Here is a 22064-nt window from a genome sequence, read left to right on the forward strand (position 1 = left end):
AAAAAACAGAAGATAAACTTGCGAATTCTAAATGAGGCAGTAGAGCAAGTGGACAGCTTCAAATACTTGGGATGTGCTACAAGCCGTAACATGAGCTGCTGCCAGGAAGTCAAAAGGACGATAGCAATGGCAAAGGAAGCTTTTAATAGAAAAAGAGCATCTTCTGCGAGCCTCTGGAAAAAGAACTAAGGAAGAGTCTACTGAAGTGCTTTGTGTGGAGCGTGGCATTATATGGGGCAGAAACGTGGACATTACGACGAAGTGAAGAGAAGCGATTAGAAGCATTTGAAATGTGGAAATGTTATGTTTTATTTAACGACGCTCGCAACTGCCGAGGTTATATCAGTGTCGCCGGTGTGCCGTAATTTTGTCCCGCAGGAGTTCTTTCACATGCCAGTAAATCTACTGACATTGAGCCTGTCGCATTTAAGCACACTTGAATACCATCGACCTGGCCCGGAATCGAACCCGCAACCTCGGGCATAGAACTGGCCGACTTTGAAATGTGGATATGGAGAAAAATGGAATGTATGAAGTGGACAGACAGAATAAGAAATAAAGCTGTGTTGGAAAGAGTGGGTGAAGAAAGAATGCTACTGAAACTGATCAGGAAGAGGAAAAGGAATTGGTTTCGTCACTTGTTGAGAAGAAATGCCTACTGAAGAATGCACTGGAAGGAATGGTGAACGGGAAAAGAGTTCGGGGTAGAAGAAGACATCAAACGATAGACGACATTAAGATATGCGGATCATATGCGGAGACTAAGAGTAAGGTAGAAAATAGGAAAGACTGAAGAATGCTGGGTTTGCAGTGAAGTACCTGCCCTTGGGCAGAACACTAAATGAATGAATGAATTGTTGGCTTGAGTCCCATTTAAATTAAAGCATTAGGTTTACTTTATTATATATGTTGATTCAATTGTCGTCGACCAGTGGCCGTGCGTCCTATGCGTTCAATGGTTCAGAGAAACCCCCAGAAGAAACAAGGAAAAACAATTTAATTGTTTAAATAAATTTATTTATAATTTACACTATCATTCTTTGTTTCCTGCCCATCTTTAATTTACTTGCGGATCTGATGTATTTTTGTCGTATGAAAACCTATGAACGGCAGAGATCGAGGTTCAATTTCTCCTCTGAACTTCGTCGAGCGAGCTTCTGGACGTGCGTGCGGGGTGAGAGGCAAGGGGACTTGGTGCATGGCAAACGTGTGGTTGAACTGGTGTTTGGACCACGTAGAGGAAGTGTTACAAATATGGAATACCATTTAATTTTTTCGTTTTGGAACATACATATTTTGAATTCTGAACGTGATGTATCGCCCTGTTTATTGCTTTATGTCTCTGTGGATAGTACACCGGATTTAGAAGTTCGTAAGAGTTATAAAATGTTTGAAAAAAAAAATCCTCAAAATCTAATACATTTCCTTCATAAAAATGAAGGTACAAATATGTAATACTATTAAGAAGTTACAAGATTAACAAAATTGCAAAGTCAAAATGGCCTCTACTAAGGAAAGCATAGAACAAGCATTCAGCATCTTTATTGGAAGGTGTTTTCAAAGCCGTAATATTGGCTCCAGATGAATCGTCTCTCATGTCTTTTCTCGAACTTGTTTTATGGATTCTTGCATTGCCTTTTCATTCCACTGTTTTTTAAGTTTGTTGGAAGGTAAGGTTTTTCCTCCTACATGTGCCAACACTAGTAACGAAACAGGAAACCAGGGTATAAAGATGGAATACTAATAATACTAGTCCATCCGCAGAATAAGGGCTATTTGAAACGGATTCCCCCTATTTATGTAGCAATAAATCGATCTGTGAAATCCGTTTCTTTCAGAAAGGGCTCCTTTACAGTCTGAAGAAGCGCTTTCTGAAAGAAACAGATTTTACAGATCGATTTATTGCTCCTTCACAGTCTGAAGAAGCGCTTTCTGAAAGAAACAGATTTTACAGGTCGATTTATTGCTACAGAAATTGGGGGAATCCGTTTCAAACAACATTTATTCTGCGGATGGACTGAGTTCCTTTTGATTCAACGCTCATCAATATCATTAATATTAAAATTTGTAACATTGAGGAATAACAATGTATGTCCAAGAAAGGAACTTACTGCCAAAATTTTTGCTTGCCTCGAAAATTCAATAATGATACACGTTTCAACAGTTCAGCTTCTAACTGCAAACTAACACATTCCCGCGAAAGAGAGCATCAGTACATAGTAATTTGGAAGGCTTCTGCTAGAATACAACACGTCTATCACACTATTTCATATTTGTACCCCTATTTCATATTTTTAACATTTTCTCTAATGATTTTTTTAAAATTTAAGTTGCTAAAATCTACCATTTCTACTCATTATATTAGTAAGAGAAAGTATTTTGCGAAATAAGAATTTTGATTATACAAGTATAAAGTTTTAGTATCAAATCTCCGGTGTTTCGAGCAGCAAGATGGAGAGTGGAGTATAGTGTTGTTATTGTTTATTGCAGATCCATGTGGTAGGAATTAGTGGAAATGTTGTGATTTTGCATATTAAAAGACCTGGAAGTAGCTTAAGAGATGGTGGGAAATTTAACAAATTTAATTCAGTGTAATGGCTATTTTAAATGCTACGTAACTAGTATATTAAATTACATCCCTTAATTCAATGTCGATGGTACTTGTACGCAGTGTTCAAGCATTTTACTACTCGATTTCTAAAAATGCAACAAACTTTGAATATAAATGTACAAAAATGCGACAACCACTTGGAATTCAGAAACAAAGATGGTAATGGAGAAAATGAAATCAGAGATGTATTTGAACTAATCTGAATTTAAATGAAATGTTAATGGCATTGACAATGTTAAAAAAGGTATTGAGCAATAGATGTTCAGGAATTGATTTCAAAGAGTTGGAGCAGTTCATGTAAGTTAAGTGAACAATTTCTTCTAATTGATTAATATAATTCCATCGCATACTGTAAATTGTGAGCGAGGATTTAGTTGCATGAATCTTGTAAAAACTGGAATCAGAAACCGCCTTTCAGTAAAAATAGTTAGCACTCTGCTAACAATAAATCTTGAAGGGTCTACTTGTAAAGAATTTTAATGTTAAGAGTGCCCATAAAATAGCGCATTTTAATGTGATGTAAATTCAGCAATAATTGAGCCGTTAAGAGCAGAAGTGATGTAAGTCAAAATGGGTAATGAGGATTAAAGTAAACATTCTGTAAAATACAGCTCAAAGTAGCAATAATATTCAATTTATTTAAACTATTAGTAGTCAGTGGATAGCACGAAGGACATATTAATTGCTACTTTGCGCTGTATTTTACAGAATTTTTACTTTAAACCTCATTACTCAATTTTGACTTACACCACTTCTACTCTGAACGGCTCAATTGATTCTAAACATACCTACGTCTAATGATTTGCTTACATAAATATCTAGAGTGTGATAAGATGGATTGAAAGTAATAAAACTCCAAGAAACAAATTACATAACTTTTAGTTTCTGCATACTTCATTAATTTTATCTTTCTGCACTTGAGGCATTGACATGGGAAAGGTCGTAACTGCCAAACATTCGAATTTTTAGGTTTTTCATTGAGAAGGTAGTAAATGGCCATGCCCATAGCACAGAGAAAGTAGTACCCATGTCCGTATGTAATGAAACTGAGTTGGAAACGTAGTCACTAGATGTTGTAAGTTGTATGTGCATAGCTGTTGGCGCGGAGAAGGTAGTAACTCCTTTTACAATATCAGAGCGTGTCTAGACAAATATGGGCTGATAACTGTGCAGGGCAGAATAAGAATCGGATGATTCTAATGGTCCTGATTTACATTATTGCCAAGAAACATTTTGATTCAGTGGACTTGAAATTCCTGGTTCCAGAGCATTCCTACATGCCATGTGATAGGGAATTTGGCATCATAGAGAAAAGAAAAAAAATGCAAGACCATGGTTCCAGAAGAGGTAAGGCCTAATAATGTAATAACGATGAAGGATGAGGATTTCTTCGACTTTTCTGCAGAATGTGACAAGTTTTTGAATACAACTCCTATCAAAATCAGCACCCTCAACTGGATTAGACTGTCAAGAGCTGATTTTCCTCTAATAAAAGCAAGATAGTCATTTAATGACCTTGAAATGTGGACAGAGCACAGGATTTTTAAGAAAGTACAGTCATTAACGTCAATCACTAGCTTGCATTGCTTGCAACGCCTTGAAAGAAGACTAGTCGTCCCTGATGCCAAAAAGAGAGACTTGTTATCTATGTTAGACTTCCTCGATGAAAAGTGTCATGCATTTTACCGAAAAATTGTGCATAATGTATAAATAACGTTAATTCTCAGTTTGGCTAAGGAGAGATTTCAATGTTGTATTTTCATAAAATAGGATTTCACAGATAAATCTGTGCCAGACTTTTCAAATGTCATATGTAACACAAACATGAGTGTATGTCTTTCATTTAAAGCAGTTTCTGTCATAATGTAAGTGAGAAAGTGTTCATAAATTTGTTTTTTGCTTTCCCTGAAAAATTTTGTTTTTGGCAGTTACTACCTTTCCCATGTCAGCGCCTCAATTATCTATACTAATAATAAATCTGTAGCCGAAATTTTTCTGGTAATTTTCGATTTTCCAAAAATAATTGGTCCTAACATATATAATTAACCATCCTGAAACCGAAAATCGCATTTTTGAAATTTTTGTTTGTATGTCTGTCTGTATGTTTGTTACCTTTTCACGCGATAATGGCTGAACCGATTTATATGAAAATTGGAATATAAATTAAGTTCGTTGTAACTTAGATTTTAGGCTATATGGCATTCAAAATACTTTATTTAAAAGGGGGGTTATAAGGGGGCCTGAATTAAATAAATCGAAATATCTAGCTTATTATTGATTTTTGTGAAAAATGTTACATAACAAAAGTTTCTTTAAAAATGACTTCCGATAAGTTTTATTCTTTACAAAATTTTGATAGGACTGATATTTAATGAGATAAATGAGTTTTAAAATTAAAATAACGCCATCTAAGACGGTGCAATGAATTAAGAACAAATGACTTCGTCTATAAGGGGCCTTGGACAACAACAATCGAAACAGGGGCCTTGGACATCAAAAACCGAAAGCTATTAAACATAGCCTACAGAGAATGTTTCTGTGTTTGTATGAAGTAATATCAGAAGCTAAATTAACCGATTTGCATAATTAATTATTATTTCACCATTGCAAAGTGTAGTTTCTCTAGATGGACATAATGCTATAATGTTATTACAGTAACGTCTGAGTAAATCGAGGACAGGTAAGATTAAAATAGCTTCTTTTGCACAGAAAATTTGATAGGCTATTTTGTACATTCGTTTTCTGTATTTCTTAAAATAATATTTATGTACACTCATTTTAATCTCAGAGAATTAACGAAGAACGAGAGTGTATTGATTTAGTATGCAGTAATAGTACGTTAGCTTAGCAATCCATTATTTTATAATTCAAATTTTAACTATGCTCAATTGAATCGCGTTAAAATACATAAAATATATATGCAATAAATGCAATGCAAAAAAAATTGGGTAATGAGCGAAGCGGATTATCTTGCGCTGTTGCAAAAGTTGTTCCCTGGATCAAACGTCCTATTTTAATTATGTAATTACTTTATATTTATTTGTAACAGGTGCAGCGGAGCGCACGGATACGGCTAGTTTATAATATTGCACAAGCATTTCGCAATTTACACAAATATAATTATCATTTGTGCATTTTTGCGACAATTATTTATTTTCTAGCTTAAACCCTGCTTCTACGTAGTGAATTTCATACATATGTTCTGGAAGTCAATATAATTTCTCGCCTCTGTAATATTTTTTTCACCTATAAATGAGGCTCACTCCGTAAAATTCAGCAACGCAATCTATAAAAATGTCACTGTTCTCGCAGGCAACGCTCCGGAAGTGTGAATAAATGGCTGGACTGTACAGCGCCCGAAGCGGGTATAATAAAATGTAGTTGCCGGGAAACTGACAGGCAGCGATGTCCGCGACGCGGCCGGTCCCCTATAGTCTCGCCCGCGACATGGGAAGGGCGGACCACACTGGACTACAGCAGCTCCCCCTCCAAAATTCTCTCACTCGTCTTTATTTCGGCATCTGAACGTCGTCAAAAACTGCTGCCCGACTCCATCTTCCAGCATTGTCAGCATAAAGAAGGAAATGGAGGGAGGCAGATTACGAGCAACATACATACAAAACCTCAAACGCAGGCGAAAGACTTGAGAGAAGTGCTATTTTTCAGAGATGAATTCAGCCATATCACAACTCTTATCTTCCTGCAAAGATATAACACTAAAATCAGAACTACCAGACTGATTAAAGGTGGTAGCAAGTAATATTCTGACGATCATTAATGACACACTGGTCAGACATTTTGATATTTTAAAATTCCATGTAATGACGATGAATTAACTGGTTGGTTATAACTAGGGTCCGGAAGTTGATGACGTAAAATTCACAGGAAAATGCCTAAAAAATCACCTTAAATTTCTGAAAGTATGACATAAAATTATTGTACGTTCACTCGGAGAAAAACCAGACGAAGGGATGCAATAAGTGAGTAAGCTATCGAAGCAGTGGTTGTTGTTACACAACTCGATACGCAACTAAGGAAGCAGCGTTGCAACATCTACTAGAGTACGTTATTTAAACGTCCCACTTACGATCTATGTTTATTTTCACTAATAACATTTGGTCATTTAATTTAATTTAGGTATGACTATTATTTTATTGGTGTTGTGAAGATAAGAAGAATTGTCATTGTATTATATTAATTATGTATTATATTGTATTGTATTGTAGTATTGTATTGTATTGTATCGTATTGTATTATGTTATATTCATAGCAATGTAGTAATTTTCTATCATACTGGTTGAGTGGAAGAGAAGGCCGAATGACCTTAACTCTGTCAGTTAAAATAAACCATTATTATTATTATTATTATTATTATTATTATTATTATTATTATTATTTTATTTATTTATTTAACCTGGTAGAGATAAGGCCATAAGGCCTTCTCTTCCCCTCTACCAGGGGATTAGAACTAAAATATTAAGAATACAAATAGGGGAGACCCGGGCAAAACGAATAATCCGGGCAAAGAGAATAATGCCTACTTCTTAGAAACGCCAACAGGTAGCGCTTTCTGCTATGTTGGGGAAGAATCCCTACCAGATTTTGCTGCTGGAACTGACTTGTCTTCATTCTAGCTAGTGAGAGAAGAAGTCAGCGTTTGTTTGAAGAAAATTGACTGTTTTCTTAAAATATTTCAAGGTAAGAGAAACATATGTACAACATATAGTACTGCAGAAACTCTTTGTTATGTGATAGTAATATATAGGCGATAGAATTAGTTCTAAAATGCCGTACTTACGAAGAAGATTATTGACGTTTATGTTTGTATAACCTTAAATGAAAAGCGAAGTGGCGTCTGCGGGCAAAGTGAATAGGGCAAAGTGGATAACTTATCCACTATATAAGTGTCAGCTGTATTTTTGTATATATTTGTCTATTATAATAGATCATTTTACATAGTGGAGGCATTAAGTCACACTAATTAAATTAAAAATTAGCAACACTGATCTTAATTTTTACTTGAAAAGGTCGTAATGTGTTTTCAGATGGTCTAATTTTTCAAGAGGAAGACGGAGCAAGCCAAATGGTCGGAAGAAGACATGAAGAAAGCACTTGAAGAAATAAAATCTTCCAATCAGTGGTTTCTGCTATCTGGCCATACAACCATAATGTGTTTGTTGATGAAGATTTTGCTCCAGATGAACATACAGATCGCCCACTTGAGAGAGAATTCAGCGATGGTGAAATATTCGATACATCAATTACACTCATTAACATCGTGTTTATGTGTTGATTTATTTTTATTATCAGTGAATAGAAATTAAATACAAAGGTGAAAATGTTATAGGGATATTCACTTTGCCCGGGTACCCGGGAAAATCGAATAATTAACTATATTTTCTTTCTCAAATCATATCACTGTCCGTAGGTATGAGAAACGAATTGCTGTTTTGTAGATATGTGGACAACATGTGTCACAACCAAAGTCATGAAGTTTTTATTTCGGGAGCACCAAAATGTAGCCTGTGGCATTGTTTATTCTTAGCTTATCCGCTTTGCCCGGGTTTCCCCTACAATTATAATTACAATTAATATTAAATTTACAAATACAATAAAAATCAAAGTACTAAAAGATTAACTGATTAATAAAAACTAGGCAGTTTATTGTAAAAGGTAAGAAGAGAGAAACATTTCTTTTAGAAACATTCATTATTATTATTATTATTATTATTATTATTATTATTATTATTATTATTATTATTATTATTATCATTGTTATTATTGTGTATTGTTAATATTGTATATACCACTGCCACCGGGTGCTTGCCCACTTGCAGTGTAAATAAATACATACATACATCATCATCATCATCATCATCATCATCTTGAATCCGCATCTGAAGAAATCTGCTAGTTTGGAATTCGTTAAGTCAAGTTTGTAAAGCGTCTTTGTTATCAAAAGGGTTCCCGATCTTGCGCTCTCACATTTCCATCTTTTCCGTTCCCACCAATCTTCAAGGGAACCCCTTTGCTAACAAAGACGCTTTACAAACTTGGCTTGAATTCCAAACTAGAAGATTTCTTCAGATGCGCAATCGAAAAACTTCCCTAGCGTTGACAGAGAGTCATAGATAGTGTGGGAGAATACAGGGACATCATTTTATTTTTATTAACATTTCTAATATTAACCTGGCTATACCTTTGGATCAACGTTTGAGAACCGGAAACACCGTTTGCTACCACCTTCCACGACTGGAGTTCGATGATACTGGTGTAATATACGAACAAATCACTTTACTAGGTATAGGAGGGAAGAAAAGTAATTCATCCATTTACGTAAACTAGGAAATATCACGCTTTTGAGTTTGATAATTTTCATTAGGTTTTTGTTTAATCAAAATACAGTACAGGATTAACAATGAGTGTTTTTACTCACGAACTGAGCTGTCCATGCGGACGTATTCATTATGCAGTGTATATTATACTGTCTACAGCACATTAGCGTAAATACAGTATAGAGACTGAAGGTAAATTGAAAAATAATCATAATATGGATATTTAAACGCATTTTTGAAAATGGTGGCCGTTCATTTCGATACAGGCTTCAGTTCTAATGTGCATATTATCGCACTATAGACTATTGTACGTAATTCCAATTACCAGGTTCGTTCTTCATACCAGTAACTCATGTTGAAATAATTCTGTACCTATTCTGTAAAAGAGTACCTTACGTACTGTAAATTCAATCTTCACTTCTGCCCGATCCGAAAAGATAAAATTACCCAGACATGCTATCTACTGTCCGTCCAAGTGGTTATGTCGCAGGGTCGTAGAAAGGGGGGAAATCATGTGACAGTTAATTACTTAACGAGGGCCTTTTATTTAAGTTATTTTAAACAGTTGCATAATATTACGTAGACGTCCAATTCCTAACAGAAATTAATGTTCTCAGAAAAGAGGTAAGATAGCCCAGCCACTAGCCTTTACAGAATAGCGAATAGAAGCAAGTGGGGGGAAACCGGGATGCGACGTAGGCAAATGGACGACAGTACCTGTGCGAAAATGATTCAATATTGAAAGCTCTTTCGTCACTGGAAAACGCGAACATATTTTTGGAACGTACTGTTTACTATGACCGTAAGGCTACTATGACTGTATTTGCGGTCTTGGATCTGTGTGGAGGACGGTTGAACTTCATTAGTAGAAGGGGTGGGAGTGAAGTACATTAAAAAACTCAGGTGCAATAAAAATTGAAGTAAAAATAAAATGATGTCCCTGTGTATTACTGATTAATTTGTCTTCTATTCATCTCAAAAACGTTTATCACAGCGGAAAAACGCTGTGAACTTTCGCATCAACCTAATAGAAGCAGGTGTTTGAGAAGATGGAGAAGGGAACAAAGAAAATGAGGACTTGAATACACGTTTAATGATAATATGATTTGTAATACAACACTACCGAAGTTAAATACGTGGTTAAATAATACATTTATGTGCTTTCAGATTGTCAACGCGCGCAGTGTAGGAGGGAGCATGCACGAGAGCGGGGGACTTGGCGTCGTGTATGTGTGTATATCGACAATGTGTCAGTGCCAGTAACTAGGGAAGCAGAATTGTCCTCTGCACAACAGTGGGCTATAGCATGCGGCGTCCTTTTAAATGCTTAATTGTTGTCGTCCTCACAGTTCGTTATGCAATTGTGTCTGGTATACTGCTACCCTCCCCCAGTCTCCTCTCCCGACCACTGTGTCATTGTTTTATTTTATCTCAGTGGTCTTATCTCTTAAGCCTCGTTCACACTTTTCAAGTAACTTGAAAGACGAACTTGAAAAGTGTTAACTATGTTTCAAGTTGACTTGAAATCAATTAACGGCTTGAATTCAAGTTTCAAGTGAAGTTGGATCCTTTTCTACTTTTTACTTGACTTGAAAAGTGTGAACGTCACTTGATAACTTGAATTCAAGGAGAAAAGAGCGGGAATTTAAATTAACAGCTGTTTTAAGAGCGTTAAATTAACAGCTGATTGCTTTTCTGTTCTACTAGGAACGTAAAAATAATAGCAAACAGCAGTAAGTGAAATAATGACCAAATATTTGAGTTTCTGAAGTTGTATAAAATTCACGAAGGCCTGCGGATTATAGAAACTGCAAAGTTTCGTAATAGAAATGCAAAGGAAGCTGCCAAGGAAGGAAGAGTTCATTGAAGAACTGAACAGCAGAGATTTTAACATGGACACAGATGAGATAGCCTATGAAAAATAATACAAAACTATTAAACTGTAGATAGAAAAGAAGTGAGGAAGATATGAGAGATTATGAAGAGAAGAGCGTTGCTTGAAGGGATGACATTTATCGCCGAAACTGGCATGGTTCAATGTAGTTGATAGATTTTTGTGGGGGAACTGTAACAGCTTCAAGATAATCATTTTCAATTACGGTAAATCAGACTTGCTTATGTTTTATTACATTTGCGATAAGAATTACTAAATCTGCTTGAAGATTTCACTTATTCTATTTGTAATAGTCAATGGCCGTGTATTTCTCTTACTAATCTAATTCCTAACCCATACTGAACAACGCGTTTTCCATTTCTTGGTTCAATATATTTATCATTTCCTTGGCACGGAGGCTTGCTACTACAGAAATTCCTAATTGCACAACATTCATGGACGCCATTTTATCCTACTTGAAAACAAAATAACTTGAATATGTCTGAACGGCGACTTGAATTCAGGCACTTGAAATCACGTGACTTGAATTCAAGTTACTTGAAAAATGTGAACGAGGCTTTACTCTCTGTCCTTGTCAGGCAATTTAAAAAAAGTTATACACGAAACATCCCTGTTGCAGTGTCAGCGAGTTGTCGAGCTCCCATATAAAAAAATAAGAACAGAATATTACAGTCGAAGGACAAACTTTCATGTACGAGACGGGGTACAAGTCTTAACGGAAGTCTCCACGGTGCATCTAAAGGTGCGTATACTTTATTTTTTTTCATGGAGTGCAGTTTCATAGAAAGGACTTTGCCGACAGACCTTCTACTGCCCCCTACTAATTGGTTGTCATAAATAAATGTCTTCCTTACTATGACGGAAATCTTGTCTTCTCTTGTTAGTAACCAATCACAACCCTCGTTCAGAAGAATTGACAGGTGCCCCTCAAATCCACGTGGAGGCAGAGTTGCCGCATCGTTTCCGAATTCCAAGAATCCCGTCAGTTTCACTGCATAATTTCGAAGGTCATCAGGATTGTGACAACTGTGCAATGTTGGGATTAGGGGACAGGATGGAATTGTCAGAGCTGTTGTGTAGAAAGTCATAAATCTGTAAATGGGTGTTCAAAGGAATCACCGAACTGCACTCCTTGAAATAAAATAAGGTATACACACTTAGCGAACGAACAACGAACGAACGACAAACGATTGCATTCGCTGATTGAAATCGGTACGTGTGTACGTCGCAGCAAAGGCAAACCGATCGTTTGATTTGCCTTCGGAAGTGATCCGTCGCTTATCGGTACTAGTTCTCCAACCAGGAGATCAACCGTGAAAGGAATGTGCTTACTATTGCGTCATCTATTGGAACGAAGTAGATAAATAATATTACCGTTATAACGTCAATTTAAAAACCATGCACTCTCCTGCGTATGTTATTTCCTGTATGGAGAGATTAAAAGACCAGGAGATTAACAGTGATCTAATTTTGTAACTAGGGTAGTATCAATATGTCTGTATCAATGTTATGGTTTGTGCTGTGAGAGCTAGCCAATAGAGATAAGAGTACCCACGTGTGTGACCTTATGACATCTTATGACATCAACTTTCATTCACAGCATTATCCCGCTTCGTCTCAGTCCCCAAAGACTTTCTCGTGGTTGGAGTACAGTATGGAGGAATCTAAAAGACGGAACATAACATTTAACATTTAACGATTTACAGCTAGAACTTCAATGTGATCTAAGGGCTAAAGATCGTTTGATTAATACTACTAGCCTGGTTGAGTTTTACAAGACTAAACATTAGCAATATTATCCACGACTACACAGGCTGGCTGTGAAAATGTTTGCTATGTTTGGCTCAACATTTAAGTTATATTTGTGAGCAATTGTTTTCTATTATCAACTTTAATAAAGGCAGACATCGAACATTTTTACAACTGTTTTCTATAATTAACTTTAATAAAGGCAGACATCAAACATCTTTAACTGATATTTCATTACGATCAGTAAGCTATTGTTCCTTTCAGCTGCCAACAGCACAAAACCTCGTTTTGATGTACCGATAAATAAAAATATAACAAAATGATATTGTACATTTAAGTAGCTATAGAATTTCTATTATTTCTGTAAAATAAATATTTCTTAATTAATTAATAATAGTCCAAGATAGTTTTGCAAACACTGAACGGGAATTCATTTCATAAACACTCATAATAGTACTTCTTTTTGTGTATATTTTGTACAAGATCACCCCTTCTTCCAGTCCACCCTTATACAGAGCGCAGCTAATATCTGCATTCCACTCATGAGCTGTGAGCCGGCTCGGTGAGCGCAAACCTTGTGCAGGCCTGTTCTAGACGGAGCCAGGACAACATTTGGAGGGATGGTGTTACGTGATCAGCCCGGCGAATATTGCAGACGAAACGGACGCACATATTATGAACATGTTGTAGTCTCTGCGCCAAAGTAACGCTTAGGTCAGTAAACAGAATATCACAGTAATCGAAGTGGGACATTACGAGTGTTTGCATTAACATCTTTTTCAGGGAAAAGGGTAGAAAATTCTTCAATCGCCTAAACGAGTGGATAAATGAGAATACTTTTTTGCAGGTTTCTGCAACTTGAATGTTCCAATTTAAACTTATATATATATAAATATCTAGGTTCTTTACTGATTCACTGAACGGAATTTCGGTGCCGTTTACAAGCAATGTATAAGTTCATGAAGACCTACAGGTTAACTATCTGCACACTCATCTTCTACAAGCTACAAGACACTTCTACCAGAAACTTCATTCCAGTGACAATCCTTTCATCTCATCTTTATGAAGTTATAATCCTCGGCAGTTCACCAAATTCAGGACACCTAAATCCATCATTAATCCTTAGGCTTTTAGTTTATTGAATGGTTTTTCTTTATTCTCAATCTGATGTTATCACCACTGAATTTTGATTTAGTGGTTTTGTTCCACTTAGTTTTCTTCTAATGTTTTTAAGTATTTATGCGTAGGCATAAAACCTAATGGTTTTGATACTACTTCGTTATCAATTTATGTATTAAAAACCACAATTGGCTTACGTCTGTGTTCATTATACAACGGAATGGGCCATGAAAATTTTAGCTCTCCTAGGCTACGGTTTGTGGCTAATTGATTTGTATCTTTCTGACTAGAAATGAAACTGTTCTTGAGTTTGATTTACTTATTATATTGTAAGTAATTGATTAACTAGTGGACTTACTCGTGTTAATTATGTAAGTCTGTGCGGCTTACAGCTGTTTCGGTGCTTCATCACACCATCCTCAGAGCCTACTAGATCTCGACGTCATCTCGTGGTTGCGTTTGATTGATGAAAAGTGTTGAAAAGTGGAGTCAAATAGTGTGTGTGTACTGAAATTGATCTGTGTGTTGAGAATTTGATCGGGGTATGTTTTAGTGTGTTTGTATATTTCGTATTGTTCTAGTGTGTTGAGTTTTGGTTCTTGGGTTGTATGTGTAGGATTTCCATGTCCGCATTTATGTTATTGTATGTATGGTTAGCATTGGTTATGTGATCGGAGTATGTAGATGTATTGTGTACTCTGGCTATTGCTTTAATGTGTTCTTTGTAGCGTGTTTGGAATGATCTGCCTGTCTGTCCAATGTAGAACTTGTCGCAACTATTACATGTGAGTTTGTATACACATGTGTGGTATTTATTTGTTTGTGTTTTTTTGTGTGTTGAGATGTCTTTTAGTGTGTTTTCTGTTCTGTATGCTATGTTATATTTCTGCTTTCGGAATGAAGATGCGATCTTATGTGTGCTTTTGTTTTCGTATGTTAGTGTGATGTATTTCTTGTGTTCTTGTGTTTGTGTTGTGTTTTGCGTGTTTTTGTGTTTGTTAAGTTCTTGTTTTGTCTTTCTTGTGATGTTGTCTATTATGTTTGGATTGTAACCGTTTTCTTGTGCTATGTATTTGATTGACTCCACTTTTCAACACTTTTCAACAATCAAACGCACCCACACAACAGGCAGAGAAGTACGAGATGACGCCGAGATCTAGTAGGCTCTGAGGATGGTGTGATGAAGCACCGAAACAGTTGTAAGGCGCACAGGCTTACATAATTAACACGATTAAGTCCACTAGTTAATCAATTACTTATATTCAAGTGTTAAAAGTAGTGTACGCAGGATTCAAAATGTATTATATTGTATTCGCGCTACATTACTGATTTGTTTTGAATATGATTTCGGTGATGTTGTGGCCCGAATTTCCTGGCATTTGCCTTACGGTTGAGGGAAAACCCTGAAAAACCTCAACCAGGGAATTCAACCCGACCGAGAATCTGCGTAAGAGACCAGCATGCTGACCCCTATACCACAGAGGTGATCTGAAGTTCATTATATACAGATCTGAGCAATAAAATTCTATATATACGTACACTGATTTTATTCACGAAGTTCTTTGTATTCAGAATTAATATACATTAGAAAATCTTTAAATGACACTTCATCGTAAAATAGACTCTGTAAGGGGCTGGAGAATGAAGTCTAGATTTGACTGCAATTTATGTCTCGCCAGATTAAGGGGTACTCAAATAGGATATGTCTCACTGTTTGGGTCTCCTCGTCGCACTTACACTTTCCTTGTCTCTGTATCTTGAATCTTGCAAGATACTCCCCGAATTTATCGTGATCCGACAGAAATTGTGTCGAAACAAAGTTAGGAACCAATATTTTACACTTTAATCTGTGGAGTACGGTGAACACGTGAGAAAACTAGTTGAATTACTAAGAAATTTTATTTAAAATATAATTAGATACAAAAACATTTTTAAGTTAAGCAACCAACAACTTCCTCTCAAATTTAAATTTAAGAAAAAGCAATTCTCGCCGCATTATCAGTATGAACTCGCTAGTGGGAAACTTTTTATATCGCTCACATACACCATTCTTGCACGCAGAGTGTGATTTGGACACGTCACAGGCTCTATGAGCACCTCGTGAAGTTTTATCGCCGTTGGAGAGTCTGCAGTCTTTTGTTTGTAAGTGCAACTCATCTTGCACAATCGCCCATTGGTCACAGCTCCGCCATAAGAGCTCAATGGCTCGCACATTCATACCGTCTTGAAAGAAATACGAGGACTTGTCTAAATTTCGCCATCGCTTCCAGTCACGTGGTTGTACTAGCGCTATTGCTACCGGAAATCTATAACGCGAACGTGTGCTGGAATATACAGAGTGTTCCCTCACGTAAGGCTATCGCAGCATGGCCCAGTAGCATACTTTTTCACTCACAGTCGAGAGCAGAACTGAAGTCCTAATGATCATTATTAATTTATCATCATCACCAGCAGCAATCAGAGTTTAAGCTTATAAGAATTGTTCCAGTCTCATGAAGAATGAAACATCCAGATCTTAGTTGATAAACACTGTGAAACTAGGGATTTAACATGCGAGATCATTTTCTCAAATACTCTCTTCCCTGTTCATTTGAGGAGAAAAAGTTTATTTTTTTTTAAGAATTAAAAAATGAATCAAAATACAACAATAACAAATTTATTTTTTATTTATTGTTAGAGAAAAATAGCAAAGTTACTACTTATATTAAGGGGACATTCCACTAAAAATAACAAGTTTTTTCCTAATATTTTTTAACCAAATTTTGAGAGCATGTTTACTTTATAAAGGACTAACAAAATCCAAATTTTGAACTCCCAAATATTTTTGGCGTTTCATTTTTTCTATCTTTTTATAAATATTTTCAAACCCAAGTTTTAATAGAAGATCTCAATTTTTAAGTTTCCTTTTTTCGATTTCATTCACAAGACATAGAGAAACATTTCTATGCATTTATTTTATTCACTTTCAAAATTGTTTTGAAAATGTTACTTTTTCTATAATTCATGTAAAAATATTAATAAAATAAAATATCAGCATTTCTTACAAAATAAAGGCATATAAACATGCAGCTACCTCATAAATGCTTGCAGTAAAAATTTAATCCAGAGTAATTACTATTTGGCATAAAAAGTTGGTGTTGACTCAAGGAATATAAACTTACGGAGAAATGGATTTAAAAGTAAAATTAATATTTATGTAACATATACCTATTAAAATTCTTCTCCGCTAAATTTATCCAATAACTTTAGGGAGCCGACTTTAGGACAAAAAGTTACTAGATTTTTAATCAGAAATATGTAAAAAAGAATTCTTCGTTGGAAAAATAATTTTGACAGCGCTTTAAATGTCACGCCCACTTACAGCCTAAATTTAAAAGAAAAATTTTAAACATATTTGTGATCAGAATTGAACTAAATTCATTTGAGGTATGAAAATATACCTTCTAAAGAAGTGAAATAGCCAATAAAAATATTTTGGAAAATTTTCATGATTTGCAGTAGAGTCTCCCCTTAATATTTATAGCTATCAGTAATTCTCTTTCATTGATGTGGGCCATGATTCATAACAATATTTCAAATTGTACCTATAACAAATGAGGGCCATGAGATAAAAAAAGACATTTGGTGTTCAGGAAAACTAATTGTGAACATAGCTCTTACATGCCGTATGAAATTTCTACCACAATTCCATTTCACAAATAATAGTCTCTTCCACATTATAATACTTCATTTCAGTTTTGTTATTAATCAAAAGCATTAATAACAGTAACATTTTTATGCAATTCTAGCATTAAACCCCGCTTGTTATGACGCATCGTGCACAATTGGCATAATTCTGGCACTGGTGCCAGAAAAGGTTACCTAGCAACTAGTATTCCATGACATCATTACCGCCTTCTCAACACAATTTTATACAACGTACCTGTAAGAAAAAGCTTCAAAGCAACAACAAAATAATATTGTCTTAGAAACGGTTACTTAGTAACCATGCAATATATTACGTCATATCCAGTATTAATGTTTCTACTACGTCACAACATTACATTTGATAAATTTAGAATAGTTTTTTACATGATGCTAGAATAGCATTAAACGTTGTATGTAACACGTGTATAATCTTCATTATAAAAACTCGTGAAAATTATATTATTTGCCTTTCGACCACTAAACCACTAAAGTTTCCGAACAAAAATCCAAGATGTTTTGTGTAGTGAATTGTTTCTAAATCCTATCGGGAACTTAGTAAACAAGTCAATCATAAATCATGGCGTCGGGGCCAAAGTCATGTACAAACCACGCACGAGTCACTGACCTGAAGCACTGGTAGTCCCGGCTGTCCCAGCTGACTTCAGTTGACGAGAATGGTCTAGGAATAGGCGTAAGCACAGGTTGGAAATGCAGTCCGTTGCTTGACCTTGATCCGCCAATTGCAAATGCGCTGTGTATAGTCAGATAATTAGAGTGGATCGGGGGAAGATGCCTGACTTTTTCTTTGATTGAAAATTTAAGATACTCTTCATTTAGGTTTGAATTTCATATTGAAGTATCAAAGTCTGGAAGGCATTTTGTGCGAGATCGTGCGTATTTGCTTGTTTTCCGCACAGAACCAATACGCGGTAAGTGTGAAATACCACATTCAGTATTCCCAACGTAACACACATAACAATTTCCCTCTTCTTACCGCTTAAGCGCCACATTCATTTTACTGCTTTAGGCTTTTAACATATTATTTTTAGAGACGTTTAGCATAGTAATAATTATAAATTGGAAACTTACCACTGCAATTTCACCTAAATTGCAATGTTAATTATTGTTTTTAAATATTTGCAAAAATTAAGTAAAGTCTACTACTCCACGAAACTTATTGCATTCCTGATACAAGTAACATTAAGGAAGCCGTGAAAAAATCAACAAGATTCCAGATGCCGATGTTATTACTGCAATATGTTATATAAATAATATTGTTGAAATATTAAAATGAAAAATAAATCATTACATAACCTTACCGTTTGTTTTAAGTTCGCATTTATAGACTGGGGGGGAAAAAAAAGACAGACGTATATCACGGTCTGCTGGAGTATAGTAAACACAGAAAACATTTTATAGCAACAATGTTGAAGAAAGATATTTTGGTTTTCCGAAGTTGCCGTCATTAAACAGAAACCAACATGGAGATTTCATTGCAACTAATTAGAAATTCGTCTTTCAGGTATGTAATAAACGATCTTCGCACAAAATAATGTACGATACACGAGCGGTATGTTTGTTTTCATGTTCTCGGAAATTAAAAAAGCTCAACTACGTTTCGCTTTTTCAGTCTTTTCCTCGACCATGAAAACGTCAACATACCGCTCTTGTAACGTATATTACTATTGAAACTTTATTTTTGGTACAAAACAGAACACATTAATTACCTTGCTTATAGATCGTTTGCTTCTTGCCTGTACTGTAGGCATATTTCCCCGATAGTCGGGTAAGATGACAAATGCAATTAACTCATTTACTGATATATGTATTTTACCTGAATTTGGTTTGATACATATATATGTATATATATATATATATATATATATATATATATATATATATATAAAACAAAATTGACTTAATCTAAAGCTCATGGACAATTTTTCACTCGTTTATCACTACTTAGCAACACAGTCATTGCACATATTTTATTGTAGTGTGCAAGACTCGTGAAATTACTTCTTGCACACAATGAATTCAATCCAGTACATGTTTTTTGTTATCATTCTCTTTTAGGCTTCGTTTAAGGGTACGGTAAGGAATCCCGTATGCTTGCGATGCTCTAAAACAGTTCATACCCTCCGTTATAACATGTTCCATCGCAAGTTGAAGACTGTCCTCAATCCACTGACTTCTATCAGAGGATCTTACGTAATGTTTACACATTCCCTGCAATAAAACAAAAAATTAAACTCTTGCAACAAGTTATCATCTTACCCCGAAAAAAAGTGATTATCTTCCCCAAGTTTCGGGCTAAGATGCCTAGTTCTGTGACGCAACCTAAGATGGCGGAACAAGGTCGTTGGTTGTTAACAATACAAACTTTAGAACCTTTACTACAATACCCATTACAAAGGTTTGACAGTTATTACGAATTCAAGGATATATTGAGATTTTAACATACCTTTGTAATTATTTTATAGCAGAAAAATGAGCTGTTTTTTTTTTTTTTTTTTTTTTTTTTTTTTGCTTTTCTTCTTCTAACAACAAGAACACGTGGCAAAATGAGTTAGCTTCCACTCTACAGACATTCAACTGTCTCAGTGATCATGAAGACATGCGCGTGGCGTTCTCTCTTGAAAGAATGTGAAACTACAAAGAAATAAGCATATTCCCCCGATAGTCATCTCTTCCCGATTCACTCTACTGTTGTTCCTCTGTCACATATCGCCATGTGAGATGTACCAGAACCTCAGTCAAGGGTAGTAAACTTGTAACATATTTTTTTTTAATCTCGCTACATTTCAGGAAGATTTCGATTATCGCCACTACGTCTTCCGAAACCTCAAATTCCGCTACAGTCGGGAACTCTGCATACGCAGTGGATTGCACTATTTGATAACCCAAACATATTTACAAATCCTTTGTTGGTAGTTGCAGGTGGCCAGACACTATAATGGTTTGGCTTCCAGGAATTGTAAACGTTATAACATTGCGAAAACTATGGTCGTTATAATGTCCATAATTCTTGGAAGGCAAACCGTTGACACTTCTTATCATATTTGGCCACCTGCAACTTCCGACAAAGGATTTGTGAATATGATTGACATGCTTGCTCCTACTCAATGTCAGTTGTCTCATGAGATGGGGGCCTTTCGGGGTCACTAAATGAGAAGATTAATAGTCTACCCATGAATAAAAATGGTGCCAGGCAAAATTTTATCATTGGCGGTTATTTCTAGCACAAGTTTCCTGTATCATTTGAAACATGCACATAACTAGTATGTAATGTAACACTGGTATTTTGGACGCTAAAAGACCACATACTTCCCTGTATGCCATGTGATGCTGTATGACGTTATAATTAGCTGAGATGTGAGTTTGTGGAACATAAATGTTTTCTAATACCAAACTGAATTCGTAGATTAGGTTTGTTCGAAGCAGGAAATTTAATGTAATTTTAAATTGTTTGTAAATTGGTCACGAAATCGAAATGGATCCCAGTGGTAAATAAAATCCAACATATTCTTCCTCTTCTGCCCAGTTCAAGTTCACAATGGTGTTCAATTTGCCAAAAAATTGGTAAATAAAAAGCTGTAATCATTTCAGTCGTGCTAAAATTCATGGTACTGTCATGAAGAGTAATAATATAAATTGTAATGAAACAGGAACGTTTACAACCTTCGAATTTTTGTAAATAAAACATTTTCAGCATTCTCCGCTGTTTCACTAAGGCTACAATACGATCACGTTTGAATAGAATTTAGTTTAATTTGAAGAATTGGAAACTTTTTAAAATAAAACTTTACGGTATATATTTTCATCTCCCTTGATAATAACAGTGTTGTTCTGAGTTTGTACAAGATACTTGCTGTTACATTATGCTCGTTTCACTTTGGAACTATATTATGACAACGAATGTTCCACAGAACGGAACATCTTTGGCACTATTGGAAGCAGAAGTTGGAATCCTTTCGTCACACTGAAAGAAATGTTAGAAACTGCAGTAAAAGATAAATATTAAAGATACGAAGAACTTATTTGAAGAAATGTACAAATTATCTTGAAAATGATGTTATTGAGTCTTATGGGATTCTATCAAACTATTATCAACATAATGCTGTATTATAGTATAGTAATTGTATTGTGAATTTTATATAAAAAAAAGTAACAGCACCTTAGAATACTGCGTTCCAAAATAACAGTGATTGCTCATCCTCTTACGTCTGACTCCTGGCACGCATTACATTTTTAAACATATTCGATAATTACATCGTGATATTAAAATTGTAGTTGTAGCTTTTAAATGTAATCTGAAAACACATGGGTCTATATACAAAGTGGTTTTATGTTTTATCATATCTTCGGCGCGAAAAATAAGCCATTAATTTTTATGTAATTGACTCAAGATACTCTTTCATACTTGTAACGATATCGAACTAGAGTTCATAATTTGTAGTGTTCTCAGAAAAAATCTTTCGAATGTTTTTCGTAGGTCTTTCTGACTTAGTATTCGGATTTCATCTGAAATTTTATTGCAAATATGTTACAATATTTACATTTCACTTTTCTACTGATTTTGCAAGTATGTTTACAGAATTCCTATTTACACTTGAACCTCTATTGAACTTTTGCAAGTCTGTTTACAATAAATCTATTTACATTTACA

The sequence above is a fragment of the Periplaneta americana genome, chromosome 5 (assembly GCF_040183065.1).
Source record: "Periplaneta americana isolate PAMFEO1 chromosome 5, P.americana_PAMFEO1_priV1, whole genome shotgun sequence".
Taxonomy (NCBI): Eukaryota; Metazoa; Arthropoda; class Insecta; order Blattodea; family Blattidae; genus Periplaneta; species Periplaneta americana.